The sequence below is a fragment of the Manis pentadactyla genome, chromosome 4, assembly GCF_030020395.1.
Source record: "Manis pentadactyla isolate mManPen7 chromosome 4, mManPen7.hap1, whole genome shotgun sequence".
NCBI classification, from domain to species: Eukaryota; Metazoa; Chordata; class Mammalia; order Pholidota; family Manidae; genus Manis; species Manis pentadactyla.
The window spans coordinates 17337420-17355217 of NC_080022.1; the positions used below are offsets into that span (position 1 = coordinate 17337420).

General features: G+C 43.4%; 1 long non-coding RNA gene across 1 annotated transcript; it reads right to left on the reverse strand.

Annotated features, from left to right (window-relative positions):
- Positions 1 to 1677: 1677 nt before the first annotated feature.
- On the reverse strand, positions 1678 to 10402 carry LOC130683319 (uncharacterized). The gene is made up of 3 exons (XR_008996923.1): positions 10236 to 10402; positions 4229 to 4258; positions 1678 to 2660 (listed from the first exon to the last, which is right to left on the reverse strand). It is a non-coding gene; the product is annotated as an uncharacterized LOC130683319 (long non-coding RNA).
- Between the last annotated feature and the right edge of the window lie 7396 nt (positions 10403 to 17798).

The window sequence follows — 17798 nt, forward strand, 5'->3', positions numbered from 1 at the left end:
CCAGTTCTGAGGCCACCAGACTGCCACCTTTCTGCTCATGTACAGACTGTTTTTGGCTGCATTGCCCTTCCAGTTTTTTGCCCGGCCATCTCCTGTTCATCCCGTGACTCAGATGCCACAGATGTCACTGCCTTAGGAAGCCCTCCCAGGTGCTGTGAGATGGCTTGGTGCCCTTAACATCAGTCCCTGTGCTTCCCCTTATGTTTCATTTGTTTTCCTTGACCTCCCCTCCTGTGTGTGCACATGTGTATAAAGCTCCCCTCCCACCCCTTGCTAGACCGTGAGGTCCATGATCCTGTGGCCTTGAGTTGTGCAAGATGTTTCCTATCCAAGGGTCCTACAAAGAACTGGAAAGTACCCAAGAACCAAAGGCAGCACAGGGCAGAATGCTCTTTGTTTGCATAACCTTAGGTTAAGCCCCCCAGCAGAGACTAATCTTAGAATCTCAACTCTTAAATTCCCTTGAGAGAGAGCTGGATAGCCCCAGTCCAGATCAGAAGCTCACAATGCTCCATTGCTGCACATCTCCAGGACAGTGAATTGTAGTCTACATCATGGCGCCCCCTAGAGTTGGGCAGTGCACAACCAGCACAGCTGGCAGGATGGGCGAAGTAACCTGGAGTGCCCAGGTAGATGGGCCAGGGTTTCTGTGAGCTGTGGAGGTCCACCAACACCCACAGAGTACAAGTGTAGCTGCAGGAACAATGTACCTTGCAGGGAAGGGTGTGCCCTATCAGATACACAATGGTCTGTAGCTGTCATCACATTCCCAAAAGGTTTAAAAACCCATAAAAGTCTGAAAACTCCTAAACAGATTTTTTGGTGAATACATACAACTATTCCTATTAAAGGGGTACGAACATGAATCAATTTACACAGCTGATCACCACCACTGTCCCTGAGATGGGGACTTGGCGTGGGACGGTACTTGTGTAGGTACTCTTCTAAGCCCATTACATAACTCACAGATTGCTCTCAAAGGTAGGTACTTTCATTATCCCCATTTTACAGAGTAGGAAACTAAGACAAAGGGCAGGAGGAACTTGTCCAAGGTTACCAGTAAGCAAGTGATAGTGCTGAATAAGTAGCATGGAGCTCTCCCTCTACAATTTCCCTCTCCCTGTATTTTGACTTTCTAGTGGGTGAAACTTGTGGATTGGTCCTAGGGAAAAACTTCTGACTTGGACCCTGATGAAAGATGCTGGCAAAATAAGAAGGGCTCAAGTAGCTTAGCTGGTCCTATGTCTGGGTCAAAGGAATGCTGATTACTTTCACACTGGTGAGATTTTTCCTTCTGTGCCTCGTGACCGCATAGTACAATAACAATCATGAGTATCGTCACAATGGACAGCAGATCAGCTAAGCTGCAAGCTCATGGTCACTTATCCAACAAATGCTTCCCCAGCACCTGCAAGGACCCTGCCTGGTGCCTAGTAGCTTGCCTCAAGGGATGCACTACCTGGGGAAGACTCCGCTGGGACACTGCCTTCAGCCTTCCCTGGGACTACTCCCTTAGGACACCACACACGCATGCATGCACGTGCACACACACACACCACACTTCCTTTGCTGCTCCTGGAAAAAGATGTCTTCTTACAGCTTTCATCTGTGCCCCGGCCTGCGGGACAAACATGGGGTGTCGCCAGAGACGCCTGCAGAAATGAAACAAGCAAGGGACACAAAGAACGACCAGCAAGACAGGATGTCTGATCTAGCTGGCACAGTTTATTTGCAGGCTCAATTTATACAGGTTAGCAAGGAAGGGGTGGGTCAGAAGATAATTGGACCTTAGGTGGCGCCGGCGGGAAGGTGTAGAGGGGTGATTGGGCGGCCTTGGCTGGCACCGGCGGGAGCAGAGGACCCGGAAGAGAAGCGGGGAGTTCGCCATTTTGTGGGTGGGGACGAAACTCTAGATTCGGAAAATTAGATCTGTAAGAGGAAGTAAAGTATTTGCTTCTGTTTTTGCACCAGCAGTGAGGCCTAGACAGTCTCCAACATCTCCTCCTTTTCTGTTTATTAGAAGGGATGGGAGTATTACTTTGAGCTACTTATCTCTGGGAAGACAGTGCCTGTCTTAGGTTTTTTAGGTCTTATACCTGGCCAGTGTTCCCAGGAGCTTGCCTCTTGTGAGTCGGCCTGGTATCTTTTAAGGGAGCTTGCCCCAGCATTACATCGGCCCTTTTGATCAGAGGTCTTACGTCTTGCCCTGTATTTTCCAGGTATATCCTCTTATTTACCCATCATTGACTACCCGTCTAGTCGCCTGAGATTTGTGTCAAGGAACAGGGCGAAATAGCCTTGATGTAGCTCAGTCGTAGGCTTTAAACTGCACATAAGTTAGTGCAGCTGAATCAAAACCTTGGTCTATAAGTTCAAGGCGATGATAGTGCACTTGAATAGGTTTTGCTATTAAAGAATCAACTTGCTGTTTGATTAACGTTGTCTCTTAAAAGCCCAGGGGCCAAAAGATAGTATTAATAGCAATCCTAGGAGCGGGGCTAAAATGGGGAGAAGGTAAGGGAGAAGTCCATTTAATCCAGTCCAAAGGGGATTGTCATGCAACTCTTTTCTTCTTTTCTTGAGGTCGTCTTGGAGGGTTTTTATCTTGTCCTGGACGATGCCTGATTTGTTAGCGTAGAAGCAGCATTTCTCCTGTAAAGCTAAACAAATACCTCCTTGTTCTGCCGTGAGGAGGTCTAGGCCTCTACGGTTTTGTAAAACTACTTCTGCTAGAGAGTCTATTTGGTCTTGGAGGTCAGTAATCGTTCTAGAGAGGGCATCAACATCATTAATTGGTTGGATAATTTATGATAGGAATGAACGGCTATTCCTGCTCCTACTGTTCCTGTAGCTACCGCGGTGGTAATTCCAAGGCCAACTAGAAGTGGGATAAACTGGATGGCTCTTTTAGAGCGTGGGTGTCCTGCTATAAACTCAAAGCTGGGTACGGGGACAGGTTCTTCTCCTGGGATAATATCAATATCTGGGAGAATGCTGGCCTGCACACATAGCCCAGTCCAGTTTGTGGGTAGGGCGGCTGAAGGCCAGGTTTCCTCCACATATAAAGATTTGTCCAGCAGCAGGGCAAAGAGCAGAGGTGTAATTATCAACTTGAAAGCAATCTGTGAAAGAGGCAAATCCTACGTCTATATCATCACTATTATTTTGGGGTCGCTTTTGTATGCATAGGGATGTATTAAATCCTATAGGCTGCACTCTAAAAGGCAAGTTAAGAGTACAGTTTTGCTTGGGCAGTATATTGGTAGCGTCATTGGTAGCGTTAGTGGGGATTGCAAGGGGCATAGGCGTACCAAGGGTCATGCATAGCCAGCAATTTTCAGCAAGGCTGGGGTTGGTACTGTTTAGTGCGCTATGGGTGGCTAGCAGAGTATCAGCAGTTTGAGTGTCAAGATCTATGCCACGGGATTTAGGCAGGGCTAGGGGGTGATATTCTATGGGAGGGAATTGCTTTTTAATTAGATCTTCTATCCTATTTTTACTTGAGCTTCCCTTATTCTATCTGTGGGACCACCGCCATCAGATATATGAATAGGTGCTTGTGGTGGCCAGCAAATGTTTTTGCCCACCTCACCATGGCAAGGAGCCTGTGCATATTTAGAATGTCCTCGTAGGTTGCTATCATCATGCTCGCCTCCAAAAGAACCAGTAGAACTCCTTTGTAAGATAGTTGTGAGATATTGTTTGCCATCGGTACCGGTGCACTGTTGGACACTGTGGTAACAGGTAGAGTGCAGTGCAGTGACTTTGGGGCAGGGGTTGGGACAAGGTCCTGGTTTACCATTAATTGTAGGTATGATCTTGGGCGTTTTTACACATTTCCAAGAAAGGGGCTTCCATCCTAATCCGGATGAAAATCCGCCTGCAGAGATATCTGCTGTGAGGTATGCTATTTTGTCTTGGCAATCTACGGTTTGTTCAGCAGACATTTGGGGTCCAGCTAAGTGCTTGATCCCCTGAGATGTTACTTGCTTATGTCCCCCCAGAGTGGGTTCAAAATCCATTATTCCTCCCTTACAATCACAAGGATTTCCATACAACTGTTTGAGGGCTTCATCCTTAGTGATAGAGGGTCCTAGTCCTCCAAGGACGACAGGGACTATTACAGTAGCGATAAAGGAATGGATAACAGACATGATGGCAAAAGTAGGTAGGCGAGGTTGTTGGCTGCAGGTCTGAGACTGTGTTAATGAAGGTTGGGTGGGTTTACCTTGTCTGATGATGATGAATGTTTTTCTTTCTGAAAAGCAAAGAAAGACAGTTCTCAGGGAGGATTTTCCTCTCTGGAATGTATTGGGTTATTATTATTTTGCTTCACAGGGGTATTGATGGGTTTAACAAGGCGTTCAGGTAACCATCGAGGTCCGTTTCCCTGTATATCATATACACAGGCGTGGCCTCTGCCCCAGATAAGAACTGGGTCAGGACTGTGCCACTTAAAGGTAAGTGGATCTTTCCATAAAACTTCTGCAAATTTTGTTTTGGTTTCGAGGTGCCACAACCTATCTGCTGCAGACTTACCGTGATTATCTAATTGTAGAAAATTAAGTGTAAACAAGGCATGATTAAGGAGGTTCTTTGGAGAGCCTTTTACGGGGTACACAGTGTTGGTTTTAAGTTTATTGATTGTACCTTTTAATGTTTGATGAGCTCGTTCGACTATTCCCTGTCCTTGGGGGTTGTAGGGGATACCTGTGATGTGTTTAATTTGAAATTGATGGCAAAAATTTTGAAATGCTTGTGAAGTGTATCCCGGTCCATTGTCTGTTTTAATGATTTGAGGTTTACCAATAACAGTAATGCATTGAAGAACATGGGCTATAACATTTTTGGTGGCTTCACCACTGTGGAGAGTGGCAAATATAAAACTACTGTAAGTATCAATAGTCACATGAGTATACTTAAGAGCACCAAATTCAGAAATATGAGTGACATCCATTTGCCAGATTTCATTAGGGAGTAGGCCTCTCGGATTAACTCCTAAATGAGGAAGGGGCAGTGAGGTAACACATCCCGGACAGTTTTTAACAATTTGCCTAGCTTGTTCTCTGGTGAGTTTAAATAAAAGTCGAAGAGTGTGAGCATTCACATGATGAAGAGCATGGTATTGACTAGCTTTGGTGACTGCATTGGTCATAATAGAATACGTGAAGCGGGTGTTTTTATATGCAAGGGCATTGCCTTGGGAGAGGGAACTAGGGAGGTCGGTGTGGGCTCGCAGATGTCCAATATAGAAAGGGGCTTGTCTGAGTAATATATAGGTTTGGAGTTGTTGAAAGAGGGAAACGGCGTTGGTAGAGGGTTTAATGTGAGGAACGGTTTCTAGAATAGGAACTGAATATGCTATGTAGGCACTGTCGGTATACAGATTAAAAGGGATTTGGCTCAGCATTTTAAAAACTTGTAAAATAGCAAATAATTCTACGAGTTGGGCGGATTTAAAGGGTGATTGGATGCTGTAACTCTGTGAGCCAATAACATAGGCAGCAATGCCAGAGGAGGAGCCATCTGAGAAAACTAAAGAAGCATTTTTCCAAAGGAGTGGATGAGGTTCTTTTTGGGAAAATAAAGGGATGTAGTCGTGAGAATTGGAGGAGTTTATGTGAGGGATAGTGATTATCGACTTTACCTTGGAAAGAAGCAAGGAATATAATCCAATCATCTACATTTTGGGAAAGCCAATCTGTTTGCTCTTTTGTGTAAGGGATGATGAGCTGATCAGGATCTCTGCCAAAATGTTGGCGGCTTTTTTCTCTGCCTGCTTTTATGATCTTTGCAACTAATGAAGGGTATGTGATAAGGACTTTAGGTGGGGAAGAGGGCAAATGGATCCACAATAAAGGATTATCTTGCCATAAAACTCCAGTAGGGGTGTGTTGTGTATTACAGATGAGAGCGAAGGGCCTGTCATAGGATAAGAATGTAATCTGTTGTTGTTGTATAGCTGTTTCAATAATGTTTAAGGTTTCCTTTGCCTCAATGGACAATTTCCGAGGGGATAGGGGATTAGAGTCTCCTTGCAGTATATCAAAAAGGGGTTTTAACTCTCCAGTAGTTAATTTAAGATAGGGTCTGAGCCAATTAATGTCTCCCAAGAATTTTTGGAAATCATTCAATGTTTGTAAGTGTGATGTTTTTAACTGAATCTTCTGGGTAGTGATTTTGTTGGAAGTTAGTTCAAAGCCAAGGTAGTAATAGGGATCTGTTAATTGAACTTTGTCTGGAGCAATTTGGAGACCGAAAGAGGTGAGACGGGTGGTCAATTCTTGACTACATTTCAGGACTTCAGAGTTGGATGCCCCAGCCAGGAGGATATTATCCATATAATGAATGATATAGGTGGAAGGCCATCGGGGTCTGAGGGGATCTACGGCTTGAGCTACAAATTTTTGACAGTGTGGGGCTGTTCGCCATACCTTGAGGGAGGACTTTCCACTGGTAGGATGCATTGGCCCTTTGAAATTGGTGACAGGAATACTAAACGCAAAGCGTTCTCTATCTTGGGGATGGAGAGGGATAGTAAAGAAACAATCTTTAAGATCAATGATGATCTTAAAATAATTAGCTGGGATGGCTATGGGAGAGGGGAGACCGGGTTGAAGGGCCCCCATTGAGAACATGGTTTTGTTGATTTCTCTGAGGTCCTGGAGGAGCCCCCATGCTCCTGATTTCTCTTTAATTACAAATATAGGAGTGTTCCAAGGAGAGATGGTGGGTTCTAAATGTCCAGCAGTTAATTGTTCCTGTACTAACTTGGCAGCTGCTGTAAGCTTTTCTTGATTTAAAGGCCATTGATCTACCCAGACAGGAGAGTCAGATTTCCATTTTATTTTATCTGCGTGGGGTACAGGAAAGTCAATGGCCATCATGGAAAATTTTTACTCCCTAATCCTGAACGATCAGTTTTGGGTATGACAATAAGGGGTTCTTTTATGCCTTGACTATTTTTTCCTAGGCCCTGGCCGGGCAAATAACCTTGGTTTGGTTAAGCATTTGTTGGGCAATAACATCATTCGGGCTAGCCATGACAAGTTTTAATTGGGATAAAATGTCACATCCCCATAAGTTAATGGGTAATCCAGCTACTATGTAAGGTTGGACTTGTCCTGAATTCCCTTCCTTATCTCTCCAGGTTAAGATCTTAGAACTTTGCTTGGGGTTTGTGGATTGACCAATGCCTTTGAGATGGGTTAGTTATACTACAGGGCCAACTAGGAGGCCACTGTTGAGCTGATATTACTGTAGCATCTGCTCCTGTATCAACTAGTCCTTCAAAGGACTTGCCATCTAGTTGTAGGGTTAATAATGGCCTTTTGGTGGTGATTTGTTGTACCCAATAAGCATCAGAGGAGCCAAAGGCAGCATTTAATCTGAAATTTTTATAACTTTTATGTGTTGAATCTAATGGGAGTAGTAGTTGGGCTATTCGTTTCCCTTTTGATATATTGGACCTATAGGAGCAGAGGCTAGGAGGGTAATTTGTCCTGTATAATCATTGTCAATAACTCCTGATATAATATGGAGGCCAACTAATGCAGAGCTCCCTCGTCCTAAAATTAGACCAAAGGTGCCAGAAGGTAAGGGTCTGGAAGTTTCTGTGGGGAGCAGCTGGACACCTTGGTCAGGTATTAATATTGTGTTGGTGGTGGAACAGAGGTCCAATCCTGCACTTCCCGGGGTGGCACAGGAGAGGGAGCTGATGTCTGCGCAGGGAGGAGTTGCTGCTGTTGAGCTGGGGGAACGAACCTGATAGCCCCTTGGTTCGTGCTTGGAGATGGGGCCAGGGGCTGGCCCCTCTGGGAGTTTCCCTGGAGTGGTGGAAGGGGTGTGCCTTCAATATTCGTCTTAGAGCGGCACTCATTAGCCCAATGTAAGCCGCGCCGGCATCCAGGGCAAACAGTTTTGGGGGGGGCACGAGGCGGGTGAGATTGAGTCCCTGTCGGACATTGTTGGGCAAAATGTCCTGGCTGCTTGCAGTTAAAACAAGTTTTTTGTTTATTACTATCCTTATTAATATCTTTTAGGGCCATTCCTATGGCCAGTCCAATTGTATGTGAAGTTCCTATCCCGGAACAGAGTTTAATATAATCAGAAAGACTGCCACAACGGTGAGGTCTTATGGTCTCTTGACAGGTCGGATTAGCATTTTCATAAGCCAGGTGTTTAACAAAGGCACTTTCTGTTTCTCCTCCCCCAACTAGTCGCTCGGCAGCATCTGTTAGGCGACTAATGAAGTCGCTGTAGGGCTCGTCAGGCCCTTGGCGGATTTTTGCTAGGGAAGTAGTAGCGGAGCCTTTAGAGGGAAGGCGCCGCCAGGCTTTTAAGGCTGCGTTTTGGACCTGAGCTAAAAGGCCAGGGGGGGAAGGCTGCTTGGGCCTCATTTGTTTCATAAGGGCTTTGCCCGAGTAGTTTATCTCTTGTCCATGAGCGCGGAAGTTCTACTTTCACTATTGCGCTGTGCAGTCTCACGGCAATTTTCTACAAAGTCAGTACGCCACAAGACATACTCTCCTCCTGACAGGGCAGCTCGAGCTAGGGAAAGCCAGTCATTAGGGGTCAGCCACCGATCGCTCAGGCTTTCTTTCAATTAAGGCTAAGGTGAAAGGAGCTGTGGGGCCATAACTGGTAACAGCTGCTTTTAAGTCCTTTAGGTGTTTAAGGTTTAAGCGGCGATATTTTTGGGTTTTAGCTGGGTTTTCTATATTACTCTTAGGCTCTTCATTGTCTGAAGGCTCTCCCTCGGAATTCTGCTCTTGGTCTGGAGTATCTGGGTCTTGGGAGTCTGGGGCGTTTTCGTCCTCGCTCTCTTCTATGACCTCCGGGGGTGTTTCTGGGCGGCGACCGCAGGTGAGCGGTCGGCCGCTGGTGACTGGAAAGGCAAGGACTGGGTTTTTTGGTTTCGCATTCTTTATAGGTTTTTTGGGGAGTGAGGGAGGCTGCGTGGGGCTCAATGATATTAGCTCGGCTTCAAGGGCTTTAATCTCTTTAATGAGCTGAACATGTTCACGTTTTTGTAGCAAAATTTCTTTAAGTGAAGAAACTTCTTTGGTTAGAGAAATTTTTGCTTGCCGGATGGGGTCAGATAAAAGGGGGAGGTTGTGAGGAGACTCTAGAGCAGGGATTTGAAACATAGGGACGCATTGGGGGGGAATAGGTTTGTATGGGGGAGGCTTAAGGTGTCCATTAGTGGCACTATAAAGGACTGGCGCCGTGAGACGCCAGGGGTTCTCATGATCATGATAATGAGCAGCTTGTTCTCTTAATGTCTCTTCATCTTCCGGGCTTAAATGATTGTTTTGATGTCTTAAGGACGTGAGTGTAGGGTAAATGGAGGGGATTTTGGGGGAATTAGATTTGCCAGGTTTACTTTCAGGTTTATCTTGGGGATCTGGAGTATTTTGTTCAGATTGGGGCTTAGAAGGTTCTTCAAGAGAAACAGCGGGATCTTCAGGGATATCTACAGTTATTGAAGGACAGGTAGAGGGTGTCGGGAGTTTTCTCTAAGGGCTATTTCTCCTGTTTCTATAACATTTTTGATATCAGGGTCTTGTGAATGAACTTGAAGGATATCATGGATAAGGTTCCAAAAGGAGAATGCTGAGACAGGGACCTTTTCAGGGCCAAAGGTCTGGTAAAAATCTTGGAGGGCATCACCAACTCTTTCCCAACGCTTACAACTGATAGTGCCCTCCAAGGGGAACCAAGGACAAGTTTCATGTATGAAGAAAAAGTGTCTAAGATCTTTCTTCTTAACCCTTACACCTCGTGTCCTGAGGGACTCCTTGAGTCCATTTAAAAATACCTCGTGCGAGTTCAGTGAGTTCCCCATTAGGATGGCTGGAACTTTTGCTCTATGTAATTTTGAATCTCTCTAACTGAGCCGCGATTACACCAATGTCTTGAGCTACTGGAGCCACTCTCATCAGCTCAGACAAGCCCTTACTTACGTAGGACGGCCGGCAGGTATAATCCGCCTGCTCGGACCCTTTAGGGCAGAGCCTCTGTAGTCAGAGTCTCTTAGGTATGTATGCCTTCGAGGTGAACGACCGTTAGCCCAAAGTAAGCACAAAGGTTTCAGAGAGGAACAACCAGAGGACAAAACAAGGAATAAATCGCGGCAGCAGACTGGAGGAAAGCGATAGAACTAATCAGGTTACTAAAGGTGAGAACTCACAAGAGGTACTTAAGAATCTTGCTTGGGGGATTCGTCTACTCACCTCCCGAGGATCTGTATTATGGACGGGTGAGCCGCAGTGATCCTCAATGCAGAGTCGGCATCAGGAAACAACCCGTGCGATGACTCAAATGAATGCCTGGCCAGGGCTACGAGTAGACGTTTCAGCAGGAGTCCCGTCGAGCCTCACGTTGGGCGCCAGACTGCCCCGGCCTGCGGGACAAACGTGGGGTGTCGCCGGAGACGCCTGCAGAAATGAAACAAGCAAGGGACACAAAGAACGACCAGCAAGACAGGATGTCTGATCAAGCTGGCACAGTTATTGTTTGCAGGCTCAATTTATACAGGTTAGCAAGGAAGGGGTGGGTCAGAAGATAATTGGACCTTAGGTGGCACCGGCGGGAAGGTGTAGAGGGGTGATTGGGCCTTGGCTGGCTCCGGCGGGAGCAGAGGACCCGGAAGAGAAGCGGGGAGTTCGCCATTTTGTGGGTGGGGGCTGACTGGTTTAGAAATACAGCGGTTTTGAAACTCTAGATTCGGAAAATTAGATCTGTAAGAGGAAGTAAAGTATTTGCTTCTGTTTTTGCACCAGCAGTGAGGCCTAGACAGTCTCCAACACATCTGCACACATGAATCATGCTCCTCATGGGCAAAGGGCTGTGTCTTTTTTCCCTCAGCATCCAACATTACATAAACAAAGGAAACTTCCAAGGTCAGAATGGACCCCTCACAATGCCAATTAGGAGGCTGGGTCAGGCGGTGGTTAAGACCCTGCATCTTGGAGTTTGGCTGACCCTATTCCAGTCCCATGCCATCACCAGGGCTGGCACTAAGGTGAGGCAAGTGGGGCCCCTCTCTTGCCTCACCCTAGTGACGGACCTGTCCACCATTCTAGCTGTATGACCTCAGACAAGTAACTTCACCTCTCTGACCCTTACTGTGGATAATAACGCCTATTCTTTAAGGTTTTGGAGGAGTTAAATAAAACAAAACCTGGTCCTTAATGGTCCTTAACAGTCTCAATAAAGGATATTTCTTTTCCCAATTTCAGCATTTGGCAGAGTGACCACCAGAGGGCAGTGGTCCCCAATGCTGGGAAAATAACCAGCCTGGCGATCAGGGTCCCTTTGAAGGAACACACAGACACACACACACACACACTCATGTGTGCACGCGCCAGGAAGGGTGTGTAGTCCTGACTGGGTCAACACAGCCACTGGCCAACGGATCCTCTGGGCATCCTGCTGATCACTCTCCTCGCTTGAGGACTGGCCCAAGCCCGAGACCAGCGAATTAGGGTTTGCTTGGCTGCTCTATTGTATATGATTTAACCATGGAACCACTGGACCTTTTCCAGAGCAATTCGAATGAGTGCTGAAGTTTGATGTCTACTAGCCTAGATTATAGAGGCTCACAAGTATTTCCTCGGATGAATGTACAAATCTGTAAAATATGTGATTTGAATTAGAATAGGCTATAAACTCTGTGAAGGCAGCAGGGGCCACACCTAACAGATGCAGGCACATAGTAGGTGCTCAAAAATTGTAAAAAACATGAGTGAAGATCCCTCTGTGGTTCTAAGTATTTTAAACTTTCCAAACTTCAGTTTATTATCTGTTCTCTGTTCCTGGAATGATGGAAAGATCAAGATGCAAATGAAATAGATGAATATACATAACAAGAGTATTGTCACACTGCTGAGCCTTGTTAGAAACTCTCCTTTAGAACCTGCAGAGGTCTGGTCGTCTATCCCTGCTTTAATCTAGAACTTTAGGCCCTTCAAGACACTGCTGTGGACCCACACCCTCTGTGTCTTGTCCATTCATGGAAAGAGGAAGCCAGTGCTTAAAGTAGGTAAATACCCTTAACAAGGAAGGAACTGGTTATGACCCCATCCTGGCACAGAGTAAATGCTCAATAAATGTTTGATACCTAAATGACCCTTGTCCAGGAGAGCACAGCAGTTAATTACATGGGTTTTGGGAAATCAGATCTGGGCTTGTTTCCCCCCTTTGTCTTATTGCTTAGTCCAGAATCACCAGGATGATGTTGATTTGTAGAAGTGACAGGTATTCTTGTCTTGTTTCTAAGGTTTTACCATTAAGTATATTTGCTGTAGAATAGCAATTCCTGTGTATTATAATTTATCTATTGGGTTTCTAAAAATCATAAATGAGTGTTGAATTTCTCAAGTGTCTTTTCCTACATCTGTAGAGATGGTCACAAGAGTTTTTCCTTTGTTAATGTGGGGGACTACATAGATTAGATTGCCTTCTTTCTGTTTTTGAGGACAGGAATTTGTGTTACGCACTGGTGTCGGAACAGCATCCAGCAGTTACTAGGCATCCAAATATTTGCTGAATGAATAAATGAGGAACAGATCCCTAGAAAAAATTCCAAAAAGCAGCATTTCTATCTCACATTCAGCACCTAAAAAAAGCCTGGAGTTATGTGGCAAATGGCTGATTACGTGCTTGCATTTCTGGGATCAATCTAACTTGCTGTGCTCTATTTTTATTTTGCAAGGCTATATTTAATTGGCTAATTTTTGTTTAGGATTTGTGTCTCAACATTTAAGAGAATTCCTCTGTAATTTTCTTTTCTCATATTGTCTTTGTCTGGTTTGGGGATCAAGTTATCCAAGCCTAAAATATAAAAGCATAAAGTAAATTGGATGACTTTCCTTCGTTTCCCATTCTCTGACAAATGTTTAAGTTCAAATTTAAGGTTTAATAAAAGTTGCCTGTAAATCCATCTGGTTCTGACATCATTTGGAGTCAGAAACTCTTGAATGCCAATTCAAGTTAGTGATTTCTATTTCTTCTTGAGTCAATTTGGGTAAATTTATTATTTTCTAGAAAACTGATCCTTTTGCATATATTTTTAGCCCTGCCTCTCATTGGCTGCATTACCTGGGAACTCTTTTTTAAACAACTTTTTTGAGGTATACTTTACATAATATAGAATTCAGCTGCCTCAGGTGTGCAAATGCAAGATTTCCAGAAATTCTATCAAGAAACTACAACCATAACCATAAGTCAATTTTAGAAATACAAATACAAATAACCCAATTAAAAAAATGAAAAAAATTTTCATGCCCCCAGTAAGATCTTTCTGTCCATTTGTAAAATAATAGCTTTATTGAGATATAACTCATATACTCAACTATTCGCCTACTTAAAGCATACAATTCAATGGCTTTTAGGATATTTATTGAGTCGGGCTGCCATCACCCCATCCCAATAAAGTCCTGTACCCATTAGCAGTCACTCCCCTCCCCCCTTTCTCCAAAGGCTTAATCAATCACTAATCTATTTTCAGTCTTTATAGATTTGCTTATTCTGGACATTTCATATCAATGTGGCCATATAAATTTCATATAAACATAACACATGGCCATTTGTATCTAGCTTCTTTCACTTACCATGTTTTCAAGGTTCATCCATGTTGTAGCACATATCAGTACTTCATGTGTTTATTGTTAAATAATATTCCATTGAATGGATATACTACATTTTATTTATCCATTCATCAATTTATAAACATTTGAGTTGTTCCACTCTTGGGCTATTATGAATAGTGCTGTTGTGAACCTTTGTGTGCAGGTTTTCATGAGGACATTTTCAGTTCTCTTGGGTCTATACCTAGGTGTGGGATTACTTGAGCGGCATGGTGGTTCTACGTTTTACCTTTGAGGAACTGCCAAACTTTTTTCCAGAGGGTAGTACCACATTACACTGCCACTAGCAGTGTACGAGGGCTCCAATTTCTCCACGTCCTTGCCAGCACTTGTTATTATTCATCTTCTGGATTATTGCCATCCTAGGAGGTTTGAGGTGGTATCTCATAGTTTTGATCTGCATTTCCCTGATGGGTGGTTGATGATGTTGGGAATCTTTTCATGTGCTTATTGGCCATTTGTATTATCTTCTCTGGAGGAATGTCTACTCATATCCTCTGTCCATTTTTTAAATTGGGTTATTTGTATTTTTTGTTATTGAGTTGTAAGAGTTCACTTTATATTCTGGATACAAGTCCCTAATCAGACATATGATATGCACATATTTCTTCCCATTTTGTAGTTTGTATTTTTATTTTCTTAGTGATGTCCTTTGCAACAAAAAAGTTTTTAATTTTGATGAAGTCCTATTTATCTTTTTTTTTTTCTTTTGTTGCTTTTGCTTCTGGTATCATGTCTAAGAAACCATTGCCTAATCCAAGGTCATGAAGATTTATGCCTATTCTTTTTTCTAAGAGCTTTATAGTTTTAGCACTTATATTTAGGTCTTTGATCCATTTGGAGTCAAATTTTGTATATGGTATGTGTTGGAGGTCCAACTTCATACTTTTGCATGTGGATATAAAGCTGTCCCAGAAACATTGTTGAAAAAATTATTTTTTCCCCACTGAACTGTCTTGGCATCCTTCAAAAACTAATTGACTGTAAATGTGAAGGCTTATTTCTGGACACTCAATTCTATTCCATTGATCTCTGTCTCTCCTTATGCTTGTCTTGACTACAGTAGCTTTGTAGTTAGTTTTGAAATCAGGAAATGGGAGTCCTTTAACTTTCTTTTTCTTGTTTTGAGATTGTTTTGGTTATTTTGGGGCCCTTCGATTTCCATATGAATTTTATGATCAGCTTGTTAACTTCTGCTGAGAAGCCAAGTAGAATTTCAATGGAGACTGCATTGAATCTGTAAATCTGTTTTGGGAACATTACCCTCATATTAAATAAGTCTTCCAATCCATGAACATGACATTTTTTCACTTATTTGGATATTCTTTAATTTCTTTCAGCAATGCTTTGTACTTTTCAAAATATAAGTTCCACACTTCTTTTGTTAAATTAATTCCTAAGCATCTTATTATTTTTGAGCTATTGTAAATCAAATTTTCTTAACTTCATTTTTTGGGTTGTTTCTTGCTAGTGTATAGAAATACAACAGATTTTTGTATGTTGATCTGGTATCCTACACCCTTACTGAACTAATTTCTTAGTTTTATATTTTCTAATGGATTTCTTAGGATTTTCTATTTAGAAGATCATGTTATCTGCAAGTAGAGCTAGATTTTTCTTCCTTTCAATATGGATGACTTTTACTTCATTTTCTTGCCTAATCGCCCTGGCTGGAACCTGCAATACAAGTTGAATAGAAATGGAGGGAGTAGATATCCTTGTTGTTCCTGATCTAGTGGGAAAGCATTATTTCACAGTTAAGTATGAGTCCAGTTGTGGGTTTTTTATAGATGCTCTTTATCATGTTGAGAAAGTTCCCTTCTAATCCTAGTTTGTTTTTTTTTAACTCATGAAGGGGTACTGAATTTTGTCAAATGTTTTTTCTGCATCTTTTGAGATGATCATCTCCTTTATTCTACTGATGTAGTGTTACATTAGTTGATTTTCAAATTTTAAACCAACCTTGCATTCCTGGGATAAATTCCATGGTGTATAATCCTTTTTATTTGCATTGGTTTTGCTGGTGCTTTTGTTTGCTAGTGTTTTGTTGAAGATTTTTGCATTATTGTTCAGAAAAGCCCTCATGTCCATTTGCAGTCAATCTCACTCCCACCTCCAATTCCAAACAACCACTAATTTACTTTGTCTCTAAGTTTTGCCCTATCCTGGACATTTCATACAAATGGAGCCAACAATATGTGATCTTTGTGACTAGCTTCTTTCACTTAGCATCTGGTGTTTGAGGATCTATACTGTATCAGTACTTCATTTCTTTTTATGACTGAATAATATTCCATTGCATGGATCTAACCTTTTGTCTGTTTACCAGTGGATGGATTCTTACATGTTTCCAGTTTGGGGATATTATAAATAATGCTGCTGAGCATATTCATGGGCAAGTCTTGTCTTTGCATGGACGCGTGTTTTCATGTCTCTTGAGTAGACACACCTAGGAGTGAAATCACTGGGTCCTACAGTAATTTTACGTTTACCTTGAGGACAAACTGTTTTCCAAAATGGCTGTACCATTTTACATTCCCACCAGTGAAGTATGAGGGCTGCCTGGAACTTATTTAAACTGAGTGTTTCCTCATCTACAAAATGGTAATAATACTGACTTCATAAAGTAGCATTAAATGAAATTATGATCTATGGACTTAGCACAACACTGGACCCAGACACTTGTAAAAGCTGAATAAATGGCATCTGTTTAATGTCCCCTTGTTTCTGCGAATGTCCCAAACCTCAGACCTTGCTTTGCTGAGCTGGACAAGATTGTCTTCGTGCCTTCCATGTAAACTGATTCCTGGTGTCAAGTTCCAGACCCTTCTCATTAATCAGTTAGTCCCCTGTGGTTTAACAGGACTCCCAGACCTAGTTCCCCCATCCCATTGCTCTCAAGGCATATGTCAACCTCTGTAGCTCAATGGGGCTTTTCTAGGGCAAGTGGTCCAAACTGGCAGAGGTGGGGCAGCAGGCAGTGTTCCATGATGCCCATTCTTGTCTGCTAAATGACAGAAGGTAATAATTGCTCTACCTGGGAGTTCTCCCTTCTCCAATTGCCCTAACTCCAGGCTACTCCTGTTTATCTTTAAGATATAGCTTGGGTGCCACCACCTCCAGGAAGCCTTCTCTAATGACCACCCCCACTACTCTTATAATGTATATTACTGCAAATGTTGCATCATTTGGAATTATATTTTTATTCATCATCCAAATGGTAAGAAAGGGAGTGTTTTATGAGCATCCTGATGGGGACTTCTTCACTTCCATCAACCCAGTGCCTAACACAAAGTAGGTATTCAATAGCTCATAAATAACCATATCCATGTACAAAGTATGAACAGTTACATGTTAGTCTCAAGGAAAACTCTACAAAAAAAGGTTCTTAAACTGGGCCTTGAGGAATAAGCAGGAGCCTGCTTGCATGAAATGGAGGGAAAGGTACACCGGGTGGAGGGAACAGCATGTGTAAAGGCCTAGAAAAGGGAAAAAATGTTTTCAGCAACTGACAGAGAAGTCCAGTGTGGCTAAGGGTGGTGGGGAGTAGCCAGTGAGGCTGGAAAGGTAGGATGATGAGCCAGTTATAAGGTCGTGAATGGGCTTGCGTGCCGAGAGAGGGGGAAATTGCATCCTGCAGGCAGAGAGGAGCCATCCATTAAGAGTGACGAAACTGGAACTGCCATTTAGGATTTCTCTCTTGGTGGTACTAGAGGACACGGCTTCTCAAACTCAGCTGCATTAGACCCACCTGGAGGGCTCATTAAAACACAGATTCTGGGTTTTTATTTGGAAGATCTGGGGTGGGGCATGAGAACATGCATTTCTCCCAAGTTCCCAGGTAATGCTGATTTGAGGACCACACTTTGGGAACCACTGATACAGATAGGATGAAGTGAGAATATTAAGGAAGCTATTGGACTGGCTCAGGTGACAGGTGATGGAGGCAGAGAAGGGTAGGTGCTCACATTGTAGGTCTGGGTGCTGCTAACCTTTCAGTGTCTCAGTGGTAAGATTTCAGGCACATAAGCCCCTGTGGGAAAGGGAGGCTGTTTCAGGGGAGAAATCAGGCAGTTGGTTAGGACAGTCCCCACCCCGGACTGGAAGGACCAGACCCACACTTGGTAAAGAACTTCAGAAAGCACA